Here is a 23399-nt window from a genome sequence, read left to right on the forward strand (position 1 = left end):
TTCAACATTTCTATACTGGTAAAACCCTTAGTGAAATAGTGGTTAAAGTAGCTTAAAAGTTTCTCAGAGAACCAGTATAAGCTATACCAGCAGAACTACTAGTATATATAAACTGGGAGAGTGTGTTTGTATTGCAATATCGGGAAAGCTTTTCTAGGGTAGACGTGGCTATTCATTGTCTGGTTATACATTCTCTCTCTCCCTTTTGCTCTCTTATAAACACACACATCACACACATATTGTCCCCCATTTACTGCCATTGGGTAAAATTATTAACCTCCCAAGTGATTTAAGTACCTAAATCTCATTTTCAAATGTGACTTTTGCACATATAAATATAAAATGCCCAGGTGTGTAAGGGAGATTATCGAAAGCACCCAGGTGCTTAAAACCCATTGAAATCCATGGTACCTAGGTTTTCCCTTTAAAACTGCACAAGGCACTTTTGAAAATGGAATCTTGATTCTTTAAGGGTACGCCTATACTGATGGTGGCAAAGTCCCCGCCATCAGATCGATCTTTCTGGATGTATTGAGTGGTCACTGTAGACCCGCTCAATCAATCAGGAAGTCGACGCAGTAAATCCATCCCCTCAAGTGGCATAGCTCTGCGTTGATGGGAACGCGGTTCCCATTGGCGCAGTGCAGTGAAGACACCGTGCAGAAGGGAAGCACAGCAGTCGACGGGAGTTACACAAGCCATTCTGCGTAGCTTGTGTAACTCCCATCGACTGCCGCCGAATTTCCAGTTAAGTGTACACCAGGGCTTGGTCATTGATGTGCTTTTGCCAAAGGTGGTCCTCACGATGTGACGACCAGCAGCCAGAGGTGTATTGCAGCAGGTCTCAGATGATCACATAGCAGTTGAAGAACATGACAATGAGCTGGAAGAAGTCCAAGAAGCCCACCAGGAAACAGAAGTAGGGTTGGGTGTGAAAACTAGGAAGGAACTGGTCTCCTATTTTTGCCATGTTGGTCAACACCTTGGGGATGACATTGCTGGTGAACGGGACCTCCAGGAGGTTGGAGATGAAGGGACATAATGGGCTGGTGAGTCTGCAGAAGAAGGCCCAAAGATTCTGGCTTTGCAATAAACTTGTTATTTTATGTAAAGAATTCAGACCACAGAAGGAGAGAGTAATTCCAGTGCACCAACTGTAGTTATATTTGACTGAGAAAGGAGGGAAATGGGGACAGTGTCAGCTTCTGATATCAGTTTCGTGTTAGCCTTAAACAGTATCCATAACCCTAACCCATAACCAGCTGGGATTTAAGCAGGAGTTCATCTTTAAACCTTGAATGGGGCCAATCTGATGTTTAAAGTGAAGAATGGGCTGAAGTGGCTTGTGGGATCAGGGCCTTTGCACAGGATACTCAAAGTGAGTGTTAAATTCATAATCACAGGTGTTTGGACCACATCGTCCAAAATACGTGTAAATTCTCACAGATCTATGGACGTCAATAGAGCTAGGACAAATTAAACCCGTTGAGAATTGGCCCCTTGATTTTTCAGGAACCTGAGTGTGATACTTCCATTTATTTAGAGACGCAAACCAGAACATATTTAAAATATATCCAGTGTTAACAGCTCAAAGTTCAAACACCGAGTCCTTATGATGAGCTCTTTGTAAATGAGCAATGGAGTAAGATATAGTTGTAAAAAAATCCTCGTTAAATAATATTTAATGAGGAGTACTTTTAAGAAAATCATGATCTGAACATAGACAATCATTAACAGGAAAAGAAGCACAATAATTTGCATAGAATAATTGTGATCTAGCTACCTAGCTAACATAATCCACAATCAAATAGAAATCTATCATTATGAGGGTGTGTGTTAGGACAAGGAATGGTCCCATCTGCCCATGTCTCTATCTAATCACATGCTTTCTCTGTCATATATGTAATGTACACAACCATGCACAAAGATGGTATCCTAATACTACTAACAGACCAACCTCTGAGACCCTTTCTCAGCTTGGAAGTGAGTAGATCGACTCGCGATGGTGTATGGAATAACAGATCAGAGCGTGTGATGGCACTTTTCCACCTATACCCAGGCTGGAACAGAATGACCCCAGTCAAGTAACTTACACCAGGGTTTAGGTCTTTACTGAGTGCAGAGACTTTGGGCCAGAACCTCATCAGTATTAAACTGATGATAGCAGTGGGTCTAGTCTACCTTGGTGGTGATCTCGATGAGTTGGGAAATCAGACCCTTACATCTCCATCACACTCACTTTCTCCAGGGAGCTCTCAGCCAAATCTGGATGGTTTGTGTTTATACGTTATTGGCCAAATCCTAATCACTTTGAAGTGAGGGGATAAAGCCCAGTGACTTCCATGGAATCCAAATTTGGTCTCATTACGCCGAGTGGTGGAGTCTCCATCCTTAGAGGTTTTTAAAGCCTGGCTTGACAAAGCCCAGGCTGGGATGATTTAGTTGGGATTGGTCCTGCTTTGAGCAGGGAGTAGGACTAGATACCTCCTGAGGTCCCTTCCAACCCTCATCTTCTATGATTCCATGATTCCATGAGTTAGAGTTTCTGTAGAAAACACTGGGAAAAGTTTCTCTTCAAAGCAGTCTTCCCACCATAGCCAGATTGGCACAGCTTTTACATAGAGAATGTGGGTGAAGTAAAATCTTTTATTGGACCAGTTTCTGTAGATGAGAGAGATGAGCTTTTGAGCCACACAGAGCGGGTAGGGTCTGGGAAAGAAGAGATCTGTGTAGCTCGAAAGCTAATCTCTCTCCTCAGCAGAAGTTGGTTCAATTAAAGCTATTACGTCACCCATCTTGTCACTCTAATATCCTGGGACTGAGGGAGATTCAATGAATATGTAAAAGCTGTATGCAATGTGAGATAAAATAATAAATAGACACCACTTGAGTTTCTTTGTCCCTCAACACATCCTCAATAACACAAAACTATCCCAACAGTATAATCATTTCAGGAGGACCTTGGCCATGAAGAAACCTCTTTTACACCTTTTATCATCGTGGGGAGAAAACCTACAGCTCACTCAGAAAACCCCATTGAAGAGAAGACATATGGGCACTCTCAAGAGAAGTCAAATATTAAAATTCCTGTCTAACCAAACACTCACCGTCTCTCCAGGCCTTCCCCCTTCCAAACCCACCTGGAACACAGATACAAAGAAAACTAACAAACAACTAAGGAAAGATAAACTAAAACTGTGACTAACAAACAAAAAACACAAAGCCAAATGTGCTCATAGCTCTATCAGAGTTTTTATCCTTAACATTTAGAAGAGTCACAGACCACACAAAGGATTTTGCTATGGTTAGTATGAGCAAGGTGATCAGATACTATGGTGATGGGTAGCAGTACATGATAGATAGATAGATAGATAGATAGATAGATTCCAGTCTTAACTGCATTAACATAAACCTATAGTAATTAATTTTTTCTTGAGTTATGTTTTCCTGGATTTTTACTCATGTTAAAACCCCATTCTTCATAAACAGATTGCACAGTATGCTCTCATGGAGCTGAAGTTAGTCCTGCTTTGAGCAGGGGGTTGGACTAGATGACCTCCTGAGGTCCCTTCCAACTCTAATATTCTATGATTCTATGATTCTATGATCAGATGATTACATTTATAAAGAAACATCGAATGAAATTGCTACCGAAGGAGACATATGGACATTTTATTCTTGTTGAATAACCTCGAGCACATCCATTTACTCAATGCACCTTTGATCTCCTTGTTCCTCATGCTGTAGATGATGGGATTCATCATTGGTGGCAACACGGAATAGAGAACAGACACTAAGAAATTCAGACCCGAGGCTGAGCTGGAGGTGGGCTTCAGGTAGGCAAAGGTAGCAGTGCAAAGGAACAAGGAAACCACAGTGAGGTGAGGGAGGCAGGTGGAGAAGGCTTTATGCCGTCCCTGCTCAGAGGGGATTCTCAGCACTGCTCTGAAGATCTGAACATACGACATAGTTATGAAAACAAAGCAGCTTAAGCCTAAGCACAGATTAAAGACAATAACTCCAACTTCACTGAGGTAAGAGTCAGAGCAGGCCAGCTTGAGGAGCTGGGGGATTTCACAGAAGAACTGATCCACCGTGTTGCCTCCACAGAAGGAGATTGTGAAAGTGTTCCCGGTGTGTAGCGCAGAGTAGAGGATGCCACTGATCCAGGCACCGGCAGCCATTTGGACACAAGCTCCCCTGTTCATCACCATCTCATAGTGCAGTGGTTGGCAGATGGCGACGTATCGGTCATATGCCATGATGGTCAATAAGGCAACATTTGCTGAAACAAAGAATAAGAAAAAAAGACTTGGGCGACACATCTGGAATAAGAAATGGACCTGGTGTTCATGAGGGAATTGACCATGGATTTGGGGATGGTGACCGAGACGGAGCCGAGGTCTAGGATCGACAGATTCATCAAGAAGAAGTACATGGGGGTGTGAAGACGATGGTCGAGGGCTATGGCTGTGACGATGAGAAGGTTCCCCACCAAGGATGCCAGGTAAAGCACTAGAAACACCACAAAGTGTAAAATCTGCAGCTCCCAAACGTCGGAGAATCCCAGGAGAAGGAACTTGGTCATGGTGGTTTGGTTGGACATTTTTTTCCTCAGTCCCTTGTGTGATGGCTGTGGAGGGAATGAGACGGGCGATGGTTAGGATTAGAGCTACAAAGGGAATGGTCCGGATTCCCCTTTCCCTGAGATCTGATTGTATGAATGTCAAAGGTGCAGAGCACTCGTCATTTACAATGACTAGGTGTTGTCAGTGCTCCTCACACTGAGAATCAATCCAGCGTGTTATCACACTGGTGTACATTGGATCGGCTCCTTTAAAATCAATGGAGCTTTGTTACTTGAGCTCATCCGAGGCTGCGTCTCAAGGAGAGGCTTGTTCAAATGCAGAGTGAAGAATGGAACTAAGTAAAATCCAAATCCAACAATCCTCGCAAAGCAGGGCCTTCCGTGGTGACTGTTACCAACCTCACAGCTTGGCCATGAAGCTGATAGACTAAAACGCCAGCACTGCCTGATTCCCACGCTGCAGGGCAGTATGATGTGGACTCCTCCAGCATGGTAAGTGGCAGCTTTTCTCCCCCCAGCTCTGTGCCTACACGGCTGCTGCCTGCTTCCCAACTGATTTATGGCACCAAATCCCAGCTGCACTTCTGCCTGCGTGTAACAATGGGCCAGTATCATCCCTCCATTACCGCTGTGTTGCATTGTTTACTCTGTGCTGTGTGGTGCAGTGGTTGCCAGGACACTTGGGCTCTGTTCTTGTTCCTGCCAGTGACCTGCTATGGGACCTTGGGCCGGTCATTTCCTTCTTGGTGACTGTTCCCCTCCCTCCCTTTCTCTGCCTTATCAACTAGGCCTTCAAGATATTTTGTGAGGGGCCCTGGTCCATAATTTAAAATGTATTGTTGCCCCTAGTGGGATTTTCAGAACCATCTATACACTGAACAGCCCTTCAAATCTATGAAGTTTAAGCTCCTAGGTGTTTCTGATAACCTCACTAGGTGCCTAAATACCTTTGGAAACATCAGCCCATGTCTTCTTATGTGTACGTTCTGCACACCCGTTTACACTCAGCCAGCAACAGTCTGGAGCTCAATCAAGAGGTAATTCTCTTTCCTATGAGCTCCTATTTGTCCTTGAAAGGGGTCAGGATAGACAGGCGTTTGCTGCTTGGTTCAGCTCAAACCCAGCGTTTAAAGGGGCTAGTCCATATAAAATATTCTGTGTGCCCTATCAATTTTACTAGTTATTCAGTTGTTACCTCCTTGCATCTATCCCTTTGAAAGAGAAATCACACAGATGCAACAGAATAAATGGGTTTGAAATCAAGAAATCTTAAGGTTCCCCAATTTTATTTAAAGTTTAAGGCTGGGTGGAAATTTTCACTGCATTGTTCTTAATGGGGATTGGGTTTTCAGCTAAATAACAAATCTCAGAGTCTGTCTGCTTTTCTCCAACATTTTGGGATTGTTTTGTAAAGAAACTGAAAAACTCAAAACCAAAACGTTTTTGGTTTTGTGATTAAAAAAAACCCACTTCTCAGCAGAAAGTTTTCAGTTACCAAAACTTAAAAGAAAAAGGAAAGGATTTTGGGTTCTCAATGAGAAGTCAAAATTTTCCTGAAGGGTGGAAAAATTCCAATCAGCAGCAGATATCTGATTAAACTGAGAGTAAAAGTCTTCATGAGTTCATATAGCAATTCATATTTATCATCTTAATTTCCCCTGTATTTTGAACCCCCAACATATTTAATTCAAATAACAAACTTACTGTACTAGTCTTTGTGGATTTTTCTCCAAAAGGTGATGCATCCAGTCATCCAGCACCAGGATTCCTTGATCAGTATCTATCTGTGTACCAGAATCTAGAAGCTGAAGGCACAGCTATCTGAGAATCCTTTCCCCTCATTCTAGGACTGTCCTGGCAGAACCAGACTCAGATCTGCCACTCTCCGCAGATGAGCTGTGTGTAGCTGGCTGTGAGCTGCACTGACATTAAAGGAGCGATGCTGCGGGGAGGCAATTTATCCACGTCTGTTTGCTAAGGGCTAGTGGGACACACTCCCTGGAGCCCTGCACAGCTCAGAAGCAAAGGCCCAGAGGCAAAAGTTCATCAATAGCTTGATTTTAAAGCCATTACGATCCTCTAGTCTGACCCCCCGGCCTGCCACAGGCCCTGGGATCTCCCCAGAGTTCCCTGGCTCCAGGCCAGTTTCTGTGTTATCTGTGGGCCAGGATTATAAAGGGATTTTGGCACCTAAAGATGGAGACGGGTGCCTGGTGGGATTTATCAAAGCTCATGGCAAAGTCCTGATGCCATCCAAGGGGAGTTAGGCACTTACCCTGCTTAGGTGCTACTGTAAATTCCACTAGGCGCTGATCAACTTCTGCAGATGCCTGCGCCCCTTTGTAATGCTGATCTAGTGTCTATTTTCATCTCGCTGCTCCAGGGCAGGGGCCACTCTGCTTCCTACAGCTCTTCTCCACAGACCCCTTCAGAGGGATCCCTGGCCCCTTCCCAACTGTCACAGGGCCCCTGGCCCTTAAAGGGACAGGCCACCCTGTTACAATATCTTTGTACAGCTCCTTGCACCAGGGCTGTGGTTTTTAGGTGCTACCACAATATACTTGTGCAAGTATATTTGTTTTGTAAGAATGATACAATATCTTTATACAGCGCCATAGCCGGGAGGTGTGGCCTACCTCTGAGATTGACTCAGAGGGAGAGCCGAACCCACCGTGGGGGTTTGAGCCTTCCTTACCGGAAGCAGGTGGGCGGGGCCAGGCCTTTAAAACCCAGGGCTGCTAGCTCAGTTAGGTGCTGGCGGCCAAGGGAGAAGGACACCTCTGCCTTGGGGCTTGAGCCAAGGCCCGTACCAGAGGCCCACGCAGAGGGGAAGCTGCCAGACCTATCCACGGCCTGGGGCCCTGCCCATCCAGAGTTGCTGCCTGCTTCCTGGGACCCGGAGGCGCTGCCAGCTGCCTGGGACTCAGAGGAAGGCCTGCCCAAGCTGTCTGCTGCCTGGAACCTGGAGGAGCTGCCGGCACTTCCCACTGCCTGGGGGCCTGAGGACTTGGAGGAGTTGCCCTCCGCAGAGGACCCTGCACAGTTTCCAGAGCTGCTGCCGGTTTATGGGGAGGTATTTATGGGACTCCCGCACGCCCTCGAACCCAGCACCCAGAGGAAGGCGACTAGGCCCAGGTACTTTAGACAGAGGGCGGGAGGAAGAGGCCCAGGGAAGCCGGCTGTGGTGCGGCTGAGCTGTGGCTCGCAGTGAGTCGGCACGTTTCGGCTGAAACCCCGCCGATCCAGTGACGGGACGGGTCCCCCGTCACTGCCAGGGCCCTGGGCTGGGATGCAGTGGAGATGGGTGGGCCTGCGTCCCCCTTCCTTCTTCCCTCCCCCTGACCTGGGGTGGATGCCGGCTAGCACCAGAACCTGTCCCTTACTGCCTGTCCTGCCCTATCTAAGGGCCGGGCACAGACTGCAGCTCACCCTGCTAAGGGCTCGAGCGTGTGCGTCTGCTTCTGCCTGCCCTCCCTGACGGCTGCTTCTGCCCAGCCCTAGAGACGGCTGTCCTCTGTCCTGCCCTGCCGGAGGGCCAGGCCTTAGACTGATGTTCGCCTGACCAAGGGCTCGGGCCTACCTGGGTTTGCATACCTGCGCCCTCCGAGGGCTAGGCAAGAGACTGCTTCCTCGACCAGTCTGAGGGCTTGAGACTATTTCCCGCTGCTGGCCCGTCCCTGACAGCGGGCCAGACCCTAGACCGATAGCGTGCCTGCGGGGCGAGATGCTATTCCCCTAAAAAGGGGCGACCTGAACCCAGGCTCGCCCTAGTGAGGGCCAGAGGCGGCCCCCTTGATTCGGACTCCCCAAAAACTGTAGGCGCCGGGAGGTGGGGCCTCCCTCTGAGATTGACTCAGAGGGAGAGTCCCCAGCACTGCCCCTACAGGGAAACCTCTACACATGCATATAGCAACTCCCTGACATGTGAGATACATCACATGGCACAGATCTGTTCTTTCATTGGACAGATAGAGAGTCTGAGGCACAGATTCATTTTTATTAACTCCAGAAGTAACTTCCTGTGAATATTGACAAATATTTTCAAAAAAACTTCACAATCTAGAAGGGTCAAATGAGACGTAGGGTCCAAAATCCTGTTAACATTTGTGTGTCTCCCTCGGACCAGTTCTACCTTTCAAATCACTGTTTCTCTGTTGGAAGGAACCTCAGGAGATCATCTAGTCCAACCCCCTGATCAAAGCAGGACCAACCCTGACTAAATCATCCCAGCCAAGGCTTTGTCAAGAGGGGCCTTAAAAACCTCTAAGGATGGAGATTCCACCACCTCCCTAGGTAACCCATTCCAGTGCTTCACCACCCTCCTAGGGAAAAAGGTTTTCCTAATAGCCAACTGAGACCTCCCCCATTGGTACTTGAGACCATTGCTCCTTGTTCTGTCATCTGCCGCCACTGAGAACAGCTTAGCTCCGTCCTCCCTAGAACCCCCCCTTCAGGTAGTTGAAGGCTGCTATCAAATCCCTCCTCACTCTTCTCATCTGCAGACTGAACAAGCCCAATTTCCTAAGGCCTCTCCTCATAAGTCTGGTGCTCCAGCTCCCTAATTATTTTTGTTGCCCGCGCTGGACTCTCTCCAATTTGTCTACATCCTTCCTGTAGTGGGGGGCCCAAAATTGGACACAATACTCCAGATGTGGCCTCACCAGAGCCAAATAGAGGAGAATAATAACTTCCCTCGATCTGCTGGCAATGCTCCTACTAATGCAGCCCAATATGCCATTAGCCTTCTTGGCCACAGGGGCCCACTTTTGACTAATATTCAGCTTCCTGTCCACTGTAACCCCCGGGTCCTTTTTTGCAGAATTTCTGCCTAGCCCGTCGGTCCCAAGTCTGTAGCTGTCTATGGGATTCTTCCATCCTAAATCCAGGACTCTACCTGTCCTCGTTGAACCTCATCAGATTTCTTTTGGCCCAATCCTCCAATTTGTCTAGGTCACTCTGTACCTATTCCTTCCCTCCAGGGTATCTACCAGTCCCCCCAGTTTAGTATCATCTGCAAACTTGCTGAGGGTGAAATCCACCCCATCCTCCAGATTATTAATGAACATGTTGAAGAAAATCCACCTCAACACCGACCTGTGGGTCACTCCGCTTGTTACCAGCCACCATCTTGACATTGAGTCATTTATCACTACTCTTTGAGCTGGATGATCTAGCCATCTTTCTATCCATTTTATAGTCCATTCATCAAACCCATACTTCTATAACTTGCTGATAAGAATACTATGGGAGACCATATCAAAAGCTTTGCTAAAGTCAAGATATATCATGTCCACCACTTTCCCCACATCCCCAGAGCCAGTCACCTCATCATAGAAGGCAGTCTTTTTAGTCAGACATGACTTGCCCTTGGTGAATCCATGCTCACTGTTCCTGATCACCTTCCTCTCTTCCAAGTGCCTCAAAATGGATTCCTTGAGGACCTGCTTCATGATTTTTTGGGGACTCAGGTGAGGCTGACCAATCTAAAGTTCCCTGGATCCTCCTCCTTCCCTTTTTATGCAGATGAGCACTATATTTGCCTTTTTCCAATCATCCGGGACCTCCCCCAATCACCACGAGGTTTCAAAGATAACAGCCAATGGCCATTAATGATGTTCTTGAGATCTTAGAATATTTCCTGGTTATTAAAGTGGGATGGCAGTTCTAAGAAATGAGAATCTCAGATTCTGGAACACACATAAAGCTAAGCTTCATGGTACAGACACTCAGCTCATGTAAACTGGCAAAGCTCAATAGGGCCTATGCAAATTTACACTGCCTGGGAACTAAAGCGACTTACACAAACTGAGGATTTAACCCCACCAACTCTAGTCATGCTACATTGATAGACACGACCTGGGGTCCAGCCCTTCATGTTTGTTCAGTCTTCTTGACACACCTTCAACTGCTGTGAATTAAACATTTTTAAAATGCCATGCAGCATTGCACCTGTAGGCTAATGAGACGTTTAGTTTACTGCTGTGTGGAATAAGAAAAAAAAATATAAATGCTAAGAAAGAAAGAAAGAAAGAAAGAAAGAAAGAAAATAAGTTGAGGCGTTAAACCAGTAGAAGTTGAAAATCAGATACAGGAAATCTTAGCAACAGTTAACCCCTCGAAAGATCTGTCCTCCCACCTGTGGGAATGAGTCACTCCTTAACCATTAAGAGCTGCACTCCTGCAATTACAGTACAACCTCAGAGTTCCGAATATCAGCTTTACTGCCCAGGACCGTGTTAAATGTAAACTACTAAAAAAATATAGGGAAAGTTTAAATAAACTGTTTGACACAGTGAGGAAACTGTTTCTGTGCTTGTTTCATTTCAAGTAAGCTGGTGAAAAGCAGCATTTCTCTTCTGCGAAGGGAAGTCGCAAAGCTGACTTGTGTGGTACTCGGTGTGTTGGTTACCAATGTTTATCAGTGTAGGCTGCGTGTGTGTGTCCCTGTGTAGATGCTGTCCCAGCTCTGGCCAGGAAACTGAGATGGCTCTCACGATCGAATGAGTCGACACGACCACAGATTAGCTGAGTAACGAAGGCACCCAAGCTGGGTTTATTGTGTGCGGCACAATGAGAAATGACTTACAGAGTATCTCTGGGTCAGTTTCATATTGGCGGCGTTACAATGGTCATGGCCCAACGGCGGGACTTTCCATTATCCCCTAGACCGGACACCGGTGTTCCCTCTGACACCCTCTTTTATACACTGTTACATACACTTTCGGTCTGCCCCCTTTCACGTAGATAGTTGCCACCCTCCTGACGTAGTCTAATACCACCTTTTTCCGTTGATTGGCTGATTTGGGCACTGCCACTCCATGTATCATTTCTACCCATCAAAGTGTCATTTCAGAGAGTTAGTATCTTGGTACCTCTTATACCCACTACATATTTTAGTAATATTTTGGCAGTCTTACAACCTTGCAGAATCAGCACTTTCCTATACCAGTCTCAGTTAACTTGAGTGACCCCTTATACTTCTGTTCACTGGCTTTTTCCATTTAGGCCTTAGCCTGTTTTACAGGCCTTAAGCTCTCACTTCTTACTACATTCCCCCGATTTTTGTCTTTTTATGGGGAGGATGTTTACCCATCGTCCCGGAAAAGCATAATGCATGGACTTAAAGGTAACCCAGTGGGCTAAACACTGTTATGTGGTCACCTCCTTTGTTGCTATCCATACATTCGTGCCCCATCTGTCCCTTAGTCTGCACATTCCCTCGTACGACTGGTGGACAGATTTTATTGCCAATTGTTTTTGGTCCCATATGGTGGGCCTGGAAATGTTAGGTCCGAGACCATTTAGGGGGGTTCAGTAGTTCATGCTGTTGTTATAGTGCTGATGCTTTGTGTTAAAATATACCTCTAATAGATATATTAATTACTATAACCATGAATATATGAAATATGATATATGTGATAATATATGATTATGAACCTTATTGCATTTGATATGGCGATGTTATTATGACAGTATTGATAGCGAGTTCCATACCTCTTTCCACATGATTTTGGAGGATGGCTCTTCTTGTTTGGTGTCGCATATAGGAGCACATGCCCACCAAAGCAATGACTGTCAGTCCCTGTATTACCATCAATAATACACTGAGTGTTCGGACTATTGGGTGTAGGGTAATGTCTTCTGGGATTGCTCACCAAGGTGTCTGTAATGCACTCTGTACACTATCTATCTCATCCATCTGTTGTTGAATGAAATTGGCTATTGGTATTAGAGATTCCTTACTTCTTGCCACTAAATCATGTATATCTAATTTCAAATGTTCTATTGGAGGGAACATTTCAATTGATAAGCTTTGGATATGTCCAGGGGGAGGAACAATTTCAGTAAGAGTGTTCACACTGCTGGTGGACCAAAAAGCATGAGTTCCAATTTGGATAGTGCTGGTTATTGGTACACAGAATCCTGTCTCCTTTCCAGGGCACGAGTACCCATGTATAGTGCATTAACCAGTTCCTTTTGTACCAATCAGGCCCAGCCTTTTTTGGTGTTATTGGTGTCAACTGTGGCATAACATTCACAGAAACACCAGCCATTATGTTTGGTACAACAGGCCTGGTCAATTTCTAGACCTGTCAGTTACCAATGTGGAATCAAAGAAATAAGCATTACATTTATTAATAGAATTCTTGGCCTGAAACTGGTCATGGAAGGCCTGGCCTGAAGTTGTAGCCTGAAACTGAAATAGAAGCCCCAGGCTAAACCATTAACAGAATGCCTCAACTGAAATTAGGATAAAGATGTTAAAATCCCACAAGAGGTCTTTGAACCACACCCAAGAGGCAAGTCTCTGTTATGAGCCTTAATTGAAGTCTGAACAGACTTCAACTGTTTTGATAAGTACCAGTACCTGCCCCCCTTTGTCTTACCGGCCCCATAGAAACTCATTCCATACAAAGTAGCATTTGAACAGGTATTGTGTCACCACCCATCTTCGGGAGTTAACCAGGGTCCCTGAAAACCTGATTGTATAATCAAGTGACTCATTGGGCGTTCCTGTGAGGGCATCTGGTGTGCCCCTCTGTGCATTGTGATTGTCTTTCTGTTAAGTATAAACTGTTAATACAATTCCACTATACGATCAACATGTAAATGAACCTAAGCAACCCCTATATAAGTCTTTTGTATCTGGTAGCCAGGTGAAGTACATTTGCCCAGCATCCAGACATGCTGCTTGACTTCCCTATAGCCACCTGGGTTTTCCCTATGGCTATAGTATTCCCCATAGCTATGGTTATGTGCTTGTGTGTGTCACAATTAAAGCTGCACCCGATCCTACTCTAAAATGTAGCTGTGTGATTCTTTTCCACGACACCAATCTTACAGTAGGGTAGTATTGTATATATGTATTGTTCATCAATGTTCCCACACTGTTGGCATAATATACCTTGACTGGGGCCTGTATCCATCTTGGGATGGCCATCATGATGTTTAGGGTTTTCCTATCCTTGTGCTCCCGAGTTGGTACTCTATCAAATTTAGCAAACTGTAAATATTCTGGATTGATGTGGTCCACCCCTTGCTTTTGTATTTGTTTTAGAATGGTTGTGTGGCTTAACAATCGCGGCCATTCCTGCAGTTTTAGTTGTAATAGACTTTGCTGAATTATTTCTAGCACACAATTTCCATAAGCCACACAAGCCATGGCTAAGGATGCATCATTTTGTTCTATGCTATTAATTATTATAAGTATTGTTGAATTAAGATGTTCAAACCCTTGGGCTATGAGATGCATATTATCAATAGTGATCAATAGGCTACTGATACCTCCTCCTGTTTTCCCTGCCTTTCCTATTTCACTCACAATACTATTTATTTTTAAATTAAGATTTTCAATATCTGCTGAATTACATATGGACATGCCAAGAACTGAGCCTTCCAGTATAGTTTTTGCAATTTCTCTCTTTTTTTCCTTTGTTTCCATAAGGGATTTTGTGACCCTTTCCAAAATTGTATTTGCATTTCCAATTCTAAATTAAACCAATCTTTATACTGTGGAGGGCATTGTCTTGGCATGGTCATACCAGAAACATTTAACTTCAGAAACATACCAACCAACATTTTCTACCATATATTCCATAGTAGGATGCAAAAATATTCCTGACGTAGGCCAAGGCTTTAAATCTGGGCACTCCTTTGCCAGCGATGCTGTTGGCAGAGGGGTTGTGATTGATGGAGGGGCTGCAGTGGTGGTTGGGCAGGTTTTTTCACATACCTGTACATGATATATGCATTTTCGAATATCTGGGGAGAGGGTCCATGTTCCAGTATAGGTACCCTTACCTTTTAACTGAACATTCTTTATATAAATAGAGGCACTCCATCTATCCTTAAGATTGCTAAAGGTAACTCTATCCAACCACCCTTCATTTGTTTTGGCCACTCCATTGATATAACTGATCACTGTTTCTCCTCCTTTAAACCAATCAATTCAAACTTCTATTTTTTCTTTAGGGTATGGGTGAATGTTACATTGCAAGGCCAAATTTTCTCCTTCTAATGCTGTTATATGGTGTTCCATTACTTGTTGGGTATTGGACAGAACTTGTGGTTGGTTTAGTACCTGGTCTTGGTCCCTGATTATCCTGGTTTTATTTTCCCCTGATTTACTGGAACTAATGCTAGAAGGAACAATAAAAACAATAACTTGGTCACAGTTAATAACCTCATCCACTTTCCAACAACAAGCATGCTCCCCCTCTGTGTCTTTGGTTAATGTTAATGTCTTTTCAATTTTTTGTTGATTTGTCCCCATCTTCTCCACACGGACGTGTTTAGTGTGGTTTATTCCTGCAACAGTCCATACCCATGCCATCTTTATAAGAAATGGTGAAACTCTGATGGTGTGTTGCCTTCCTTCTGATTGGCATACCAGTTTTACAACAGTTCTACATGAATGACTTTGTCTTCTTGCAGTCAGTGTATCAGGGAGGTTGTTGGAAATCTCTGTTTAGAGATTCCTTACCACAAGGTGTGTCTGGTTCAAATTCTTGGTGTCTGACAACCCGATTACTTCTTGGGTTACTACTACTACAAGCAATAGTCCTCATATCAAACTTGGGTTCATAACCTGTAAAAACAAAACACAAACAATCGCTTCTCTCTCTTTTTTTTTTTCTTTTTTTTTTAAAGCTTTTGATTCCTAAGGGCAGTGATTCCAGCAATTCACCCTTTCACTCCTGTGTGGGTCTTTTTAAGACTTTCCAGTGCTTCTTCCACTTTTGGGTGCCAACACACAGCAGAGCTATGAATCCACCTTAACAGAAAATGTTTTAAACTGCTGAGGTATTACTGACACCCATTCACTATCAGATTTGGCTACGATCAAGCCCTTTTTTTTTTTTTTTTTTTTTTGAAAGAAACTCTTTGCCAAGAGGAAGGACATTCCACAATCCACTGCTGGATTAACTCATCCTTTCCCTGTATCTCTTGTAACATTTGTAATTTTTCAATTTTAACTTGTTCTTGTTTCATCTGTGCCCAGGTAGTTAGTTTCATCTGTGCCCGGGTAGTTATCTCCATGGGCAAAATTTCCCAAAGGGTGCCAGTTATTGCTGCCTCTTTAGCCAATTTATCAGCTTGTTCATTTCCCCGCTGCAATGGTCCTTTTCCCTTATGTGATTTTATTTTAACCATTCTGATTTTTTTTTTTAAATTTTGTTGCCAACTCCTCCATTCGTTGCCAGAGGACTTTGTGTTTAATTTTAGATCCATGTGTGCCCACAAAATGCACGGTAGCCCACCATGGCAAATAAACGGTGGTGCTTTTATACACATAATCCGAATCGGTACCAATCACTATTTCAGGTGGTTTGTTTTCCATTCTTTTTAATACCTCAACAACTGCTGATACTTCTGCTGCTTGAGTTCCTCCCTTTGTCAATTTAAATTGGAAGGAATACACAGCTTGCATGCTCCCTGTCAAACAAACTACGGCAAAGCCTGTGACCTGTGTACCTTCTTCATAATATGAGCTTTTATCTACAAACCAAATTGTTTCTCCCAGCACTTGGTCTATTGGAGTTGCTTTAAAAATGGGGTGAGCTTTAGACTTTGTTTGGGGTTCACAGATACGTTCCTGACCTGTTATAGTTAGACTCCAAACAGATATTTCAGGCTCTTTCAGGACTATTAATTGAACATTCTCTGTCATGAGAGCAAAAATCTATTTAATAGCTTTGTCCACCCTTACAGTGCCTTTAAACAAATTTTCCTGACTCAATAGTTTTCATAGGGCATGGTGGCTTTTAACAATCACCTTACTTGCCCCTTCCTGCTTATACTCTCTGTTTGAGCAAAAAACTTGGTAACAGAATATTTACCCAAGGTTTTTAGAGTTACTGTGCTTGTAATACCAATTCCACTTTTGTTAACTGTTTAGAGGCACCGATTTTAATAACCATTACTTCCCTTCAACATAGCATAAAAGAAAAGTTAAATTGAAATTAAATCGATTTTAAGCTAAAATTAGATAAATTAAATCAGAATTAATGTTAAGTGATGTCTATGCAAATACTTCGAGGGTATTAAATTTTTATAATGTTTTGTTGTATTTGGGGAAGCAAAAGTGGAAACCTGTTGAATTTGTTTGGTTAGCTTCAACATCCCCATAACAGAACCAGACATAATATATATTGTTATACATTTTATCATTTTTACTATAACATTCTTATAACTATATTTCAATATTTAATAAAGGTGAAAACAAGTTTATAAACACCAAAACAAAAAAACGATATTTGCCAGTATTACCTGTACATTACTGTTGAGATGTTTTCCCTTACATTTTTTCCTTTGAATAAAAAATTATGACTAATAATTTTTTTAAAAAAGGTTTGTTTGCAATTGCATTATTTGTTGAGACAAAAATATATATTTACATATATTGATAAATAAGGCCTTTTTGACGTTTGCAGAAAAATTGATATTATGATGGTTATACCCCGATCCTAACATTAAAATAGTGTGGTACCACTTATATGAAAAAAAGTATAAAATTGACTTTTGTTGCAACAAAAAAAAAAAGAAAAATTACGTGACACACAACATAGAACACAGGACAACATACATGACATACAGGACAAATTTACAATTAAAAACAAATGGCGCCAGTTAATTTACAAGATATTAAGAGCTAAATTATTAAAGCAATACATATTAGAAAATAGACAGATAAACCAAAGAATTAAACATTTAAATAAATATTACCTTTCCATCTAAATGTTTTTTTTATAAGAATTGATTAAAAAAAGAATTTACATCAAGCCACTCATCAAATTTGTAGTATTAATTGACAAATAACATGATATGAACTTCCTCTCCACCATTCACTTTACTTCAAAACTGTATTATATGGACCAAGGAATGCCCAGGTTTTAAATATTAGTAAGTGACTAGGATTAGAAGGGCAGTATGAATCTCTGCTGCTTCAACATTTTTTGCAACAGAAATTCACACTGCACCTCGGAACCCAGTGGTGCGAACCTCTGCCGCTTAGCAACCATATCTTTAGGCGAGTTCCCTGGCATCCCTTGGAAACATTCCTAACTCTCTCGAAGCAAAGTTTGTTTTTTTACCTGTTTTGGTTTTTGTTCTGTTCAGTTTTCAGTTGCTTCGTCTTTTTAGGAGTGGTGGTTTCTGTAACAACTATATTTTTAACTTATTTTTTTTACAAAACAAAGAGCAAGCCATAAGTGAGCAAAGGTGGGAGAGTAGGAGAAGAGCAATCTTTGATGGGAGGAAGACTTGAGCCGAGAGAGAGATTAACTCTATCAAGGTATCTAAAAGTACAGGCAGCAACAGAGATTTTAGCAAACAGAGACGAAATAAAGGAAAACGTAACTGGTATGTAAAAATATTTAAGAAAGAAGGTTTTCGCTTTGAACGAGGAGTGGGGGTCCTTGCAAAAGTCAAGGTATATCACGTCTACCACTTTCCCCACATCCCCAGAGCCAGTCATCTCATCATAGAAGGCAGTCTTTTTGGTCAGATATGACTTGCCTTTGGTGAATCCATGCTGCCTGTTCCTGATCACCTTCCTCTCATCCAAGTGCCTCAAAATGGATTCCTTGAGGATCTGCTTCATGATTTTTCTGGGGACTCAGGTGAGGCTGACCAATCTGAAGTTCCCCAGATCCTCCTCCTTCCCTTGTTTGCAGATGAGCACTAGATTTGCCTTTTTCCAATCATCCGGGACCTCCCCCAATCACCACGAGTTTTCAGAGATAACAGCCAATGGCCATTAATGATGTTCTTGAGATCTTAGAATATTTCCTGGTTATTAAAGTGGGATGGTGGTTCTAAGCAATGAGAATCTCCAATTCAGGAACACACATGAAGCTAGGCCTCATGGTACAGACACTCAGCTCATGTAAACTGGCAAAGCTCCATGGGGCTATGCAAATTTACACCGCCTGGGAACTAAAGCAGATTTACACAAACTGACAATTTGACCCCACCGACTCTAGTGATGTTTCATTGATAGATGCGACCTGGGGTCCAGCCCTTCATGTTTGTTCAGTCTTCCTGACGTTCCTACAACCGGTGTGAATTAAACATTTTTAAAATCCCAGGTAGCATTGCACCTGTAGGCTAATGAGCCGTTTAGTTTACTGCTGTGTGGAATAAGAAAAAAAATATAATTGCTAAGAAAGAAAGAAAGTTGAAGCGTTCAACCAATAGACGTTGAAAATCAGATACAGGAAATCTTAACAACAGTGAAGTCCTCAAAAGATCTGTCCTCCCCCCGTGGGAATGAATCACTCCTTAACCATTAAAAGTTGCATTCCTGCAATTATAGTAGAACCTCAGAGTTCTGAATATCAGCTTTACTGCCCAGGACTGTGTTAAATATAAACTACTAAAAATATAAAGGGAAAGTTTAAATAAACCATTTGACACAGTGAGGAAACTGTTTCTGTGCTTGTTTCATTTACATTAAGATGGTGAAAAGCAGCATTTCTCTTCTGCAAAGGGAAATTTCAAAGCTGACTTGAGTCAATGTTCGGCTGTAAACTTTTGAAAGAAGAACCAGACTGTCTTGTTCAGAACTACAAACTTTGCAGAGTTACGAGCAGCCGCCATTCGCCAAGTGGCTGGTAACTCTGCAGTTCTGCTGTAATCCCATTGGGCAAAGAGCTAAGAAAGAGCAGATGGGTTAGGCACTTCTGTCTCTTGTTCAGTTCAGGTTCACAGGCAAAGAACAGGGATTTGAAACTGTTTCATGGGCCAGGTTCCCAGCAGGTGTAAATCAGCCATGGCTCCATTACCATCAATGGGACAGATCCCCAGGTGCTGTAAATCAATTTCAGATCCACTAGAAATCAAAAGGCCACATCTCCACTGGGTGCAAATCATCAATGAAGTGATACCAAGTGACATCAGTTTCGGACACTGCACTGAGCTTTTAGTGTTTGCCTCTGGCTACCTTTTAGTGAGCAGCGTCCTACACCCAGGGCAGCCAGAGCTGCGGGTTCCTCTGGTGTCTGCATCACACCAGCTGCTGATGCAACGCAGGAGAGAAACATCTCTGCTGTCTCAGAGCTGGTTGTGTGTCATTACTGAAGGAACAGGCTAGTCCAGCCCATCCGAGTTTCTGGTGCCACTGGGCTCTGAGCTATTGTAGGTCACAGCTCTGGGCTAGCCTGTAAATGTAACTATTATTCTGCAAACCCCTTGGGACACCCCTTGAGCCTCAGCCCTGCCTTGTTTTTAGCCCAGGGTCCTTCCAGAGATGCCACCATGGCGTGAGATCCAGGGGGATCGTGTTCCCCTGCTGTGGGGTTAGGGTCAGCTGGGACAGGCTGTCAGGGCGGTTTGCTGCAGAGGTGAGATCAGAGCTGGGCTCGCAGCTCTGGAGATCGGATTCAGCTATTTAGCCCCAGAACAGGGACATCCTGGGTTGTGACGGTGTTTGAAGCCTGATCCCATCTAGTCCTGCACTATTTAGCCACACCTGCCCGAGGAGGGGAGCAGGGAGCGGCCGTCTGTGGAGTGGATCCTTGTCTGCCAGGAACTGCAGAGAGACCCGGCAACTCAGGAAATATGGTGAAGGGGCAGGGAAACGGCTGCTGGATAATACAGGGACGGAGTCAGGCAATGACTGAAGAATCCTGACCTGTTAAATGCATCACGAGCTGGGCAATTTCCACATAGACCAACACAGTAAGTTTGGTGTTTGGATTATAGGTTTGGGTATTAATCTCCTGGGCAAATTTAATAATAGAGCTGTGAACTACAACGGGAACTCTTCAAGACTTTTACTATCATTTAATCAAACATCTAGAGCTGCTCAGATTTCTTTCCCCAGCCAAAAAAAAAAAAGGATCTTTTCATAGAAATTGTTACAACCAAAACTTTCATTTTTTGTTTATTGAAAACCAGGTGATTTCAGGTAAAAACTGTTGAAATCTGAAAAAAAAAATGCTGAAATTAGGAAAAATATGTTCTCGGTTTTCCAATATCTATATTGTATTTCTAGGACAACAAAGACTTTGCATGAAAGCTTCTTCAATAGAAAATCCGATTTCCTTTTGTTATAATTTCAGCACAGAATATCTCACCACCCCCTCCTGGAAATTTAGGTGTAAACCGAAATGGGAATATTAATATTGCCCAATAAAAGCATATTCGCTCTCTTGCAATGGCGCTTATTTCTGTTTCAAAGGGACACTGGCAGGACGGTAAAACGGAGGAAGTGGCAAAGCTGGTGATCCCCGGCGTATGTATTAAACACACTAGTGCCTTCAACTGGGGACGGTGGGTTTGAGCCCCCAGCCAAAGCCTGTTTCTCTGGACCCTGCCCAAGGACATGGAGAAGGGCAGTGGGATTAGAACCATCTCTCCTGCTCTAGCGCTGGATCCGCTGCTCCCCTCTGCTGCCAGCTAAACACAGATGCCGTTGGCAGGAGAACAGAACATACAGACAACAAGACACAGCCCACCCCCACGGAGCTCCCAGTCCTAGCAGACAAGGCAGCGCAGTGTAGGGAAGGGAAACAGAGGCACAGGGAGGGGAAGTGATTGGCCCAAGGTCACAGAGTAGGTCGGTGGCAGAGCCATGTCTCCTGACTGCCAGGGACCCACGCACACACATAAAGTTACAGCAGTAAATGACCCAGCAGAGAGGCAGCTGAGCGATGCTACTAGGTCATGATGACAGAGAGGGAAATGCAACTGGGATTTGGTGTCATCAGTCAATCCATCAGCAGGCAGCAGGCCGCCTGCGTGGTATTGCAGTGCAATCATTACAGAGGAGCTCACATGGGTACCTAGTAACACTATGTCAAATTTCCGCCGAAAGTGGGTATCAGGCAGTGTTGGCATTTTAGTTCGTGCCCAAGCTCAGAACCTGTGGCTGGATGTGATAGGAGACCCATCTTAGCTAGAAGTGTTGGGTTGGGGTTGCACTTTGCTCCATCCTTACATTGGATTTCATCAAGACACATCCTGAGCTAGACCTTCAGGTAGTGTACACTGCTGCATCTCCATTGACTTTACGGGAGCCTATTAACCTTCAGGTGATAACTCACCACTCCTAGTCAATGGAAGGGACGAGAGCTGTGTACCTTTGACACCCACATCATGAGATATTACAGAGGGGATCAGGGCCATTCTCTCTGTCACTTTAATCCCAACCGTTATCTTTGTCCTTCCCTCCACAGCCATCAGAGAATATACAGAGGAAGAAAATGTCCAACCAAACCGCTGTGACCGAGTTCCTTCTCCTGGGATTCTCAGACGTTCGGGAGCTGCAGATTTTGCACTTTGTGGTGTTTCTGGTGATTTACCTGGCAGTCCTGGTGGGGAACCTTCTCATCTTCATGGCCGTAGCCCTAGACCACCATCTTCACACCCCCATGTACTTCTTCCTGATGAATCTGTCCATCCTAGACCTTGGCTCCATCTCTGTCACCATCTCCAAATCCACGGTCAATTCCCTCATGAACACCAGGTTGATTTCTTATCCTGGATGTGTCGCCCAACTCTTTCTCTTTGTCATCTTCACTGCAACTGATCTTGCCTTACTCACCGTCATGGCGTACGACCGATACGTTGCCATCTGCCAACCACTGCACTACGAGAGGGTGATGAACAGGAGAGCTTGCGTCCAAATGGCAGCCGGTGCCTGGATCAGTGGTATTGTCCATTCTGCACTTCACACCGGGAACATCTTCAGGTTGCCCTTCTGCCAGTCCAATGTCATCAATCAGTTTTTCTGTGAAATCCCCCAAGTACTCAAGCTCACCTGCTCTGACTTGTACCTCAGTTAAGTTGGGTTTATTGCCTTTGGTGTTTTTATAGGTATGAACTGCTTTGTTTTTATAATTGTGTCGTATGTTCAAATCTTCAAAGTAGTGCTGAGAATCCCCTCTAAGCAGGGCCGGTATAAAGCCTTCTCCACCTGCCTGCCTCACCTCATTGTAGTCACCATGTTTCTTTCCATTTCCTCCTTCACCTACTTAAAACCCACCTCCAGCTCAACCTCATGTCTGGACTTCTTGGTGGCTGTTCTCTATTCCATGGTGCCTCCAGTCACGAGTCCCATCATCTATAGCATGAGGAATAAAGAGATCAAAAATGCAGTGAAGAAGATGATTGGGTGGAGATTATTCACCAAGAATAAAAGGACTGTTTTTCTTGCTTGACTGTGATCGCAGTCTGTGTTTCTTTATAAACATAATCAGCTGATGATGATATTGCTACCAGGAGAACATAGGCAGCAATCTGTTTATTCCATAGTAAAAGTCCACACTGACTCCACTGAAGTCAATGGAGTTACCGTTGAATTATACACATGTGAAAAAGATCAGAATCTGTCTATTTTAGGATTTATCCTGCCAGTATCATCATGATATCCAAGCACTTTGCATATAAAATGCATAGCCATAGCTAAGCTCCTGATGGACTTCATGAAGTCTCTGGCTTTTCTTTTTGGGGGTAAAAATTCTACTTGGAATATGAGAAGTTCAGGGGTTGTTGTTGTTTTTTTCTGAATTGTCTCCGCTTTTTGTTTTGTTTTATTGATTGTTTGGTTGATTTGCTTCTTTGTCCCAGGTGTTTACCCCAGCAGAAATAAAATCATAGTCTATCTTTCTCTCTGAAGGATTTATATAGTCATCATCACCACATTGTCTGAACATATTGCCCTAAAATCAGTATCCATTAGAAAGTCCATAGTGGAATTCATGGAGTCTCTGGCTGTTCTCCTGTTTTGGATTAAAACATGTACTTGGGGTGTGAGAGTCTTTATTTGTTTGTTTGATTCTATTCTGTGTTTTTTGCTTTGTTTTTG

General features: G+C 43.7%; 2 pseudogenes; one reads left to right on the forward strand and one right to left on the reverse strand.

Moving 5' to 3' along the window:
• Window positions 1-844: 844 nt before the first annotated feature.
• Window positions 845-4606, reverse strand: LOC137144914 (olfactory receptor 14A16-like; annotated as a pseudogene).
• Window positions 4607-21795: 17189 nt separating this feature from the next.
• LOC137144915 (olfactory receptor 14C36-like) lies at window positions 21796-22752 on the forward strand (annotated as a pseudogene).
• The last annotated feature ends 647 nt before the right edge of the window (window positions 22753-23399 follow it).

This window comes from Emydura macquarii, unplaced genomic scaffold (genome assembly GCF_026122565.2).
Source record: "Emydura macquarii macquarii isolate MOO-44397 ecotype Brisbane River unplaced genomic scaffold, CSIRO-AGI_Emac_v2 contig_3496, whole genome shotgun sequence".
Taxonomy (NCBI): Eukaryota; Metazoa; Chordata; order Testudines; family Chelidae; genus Emydura; species Emydura macquarii.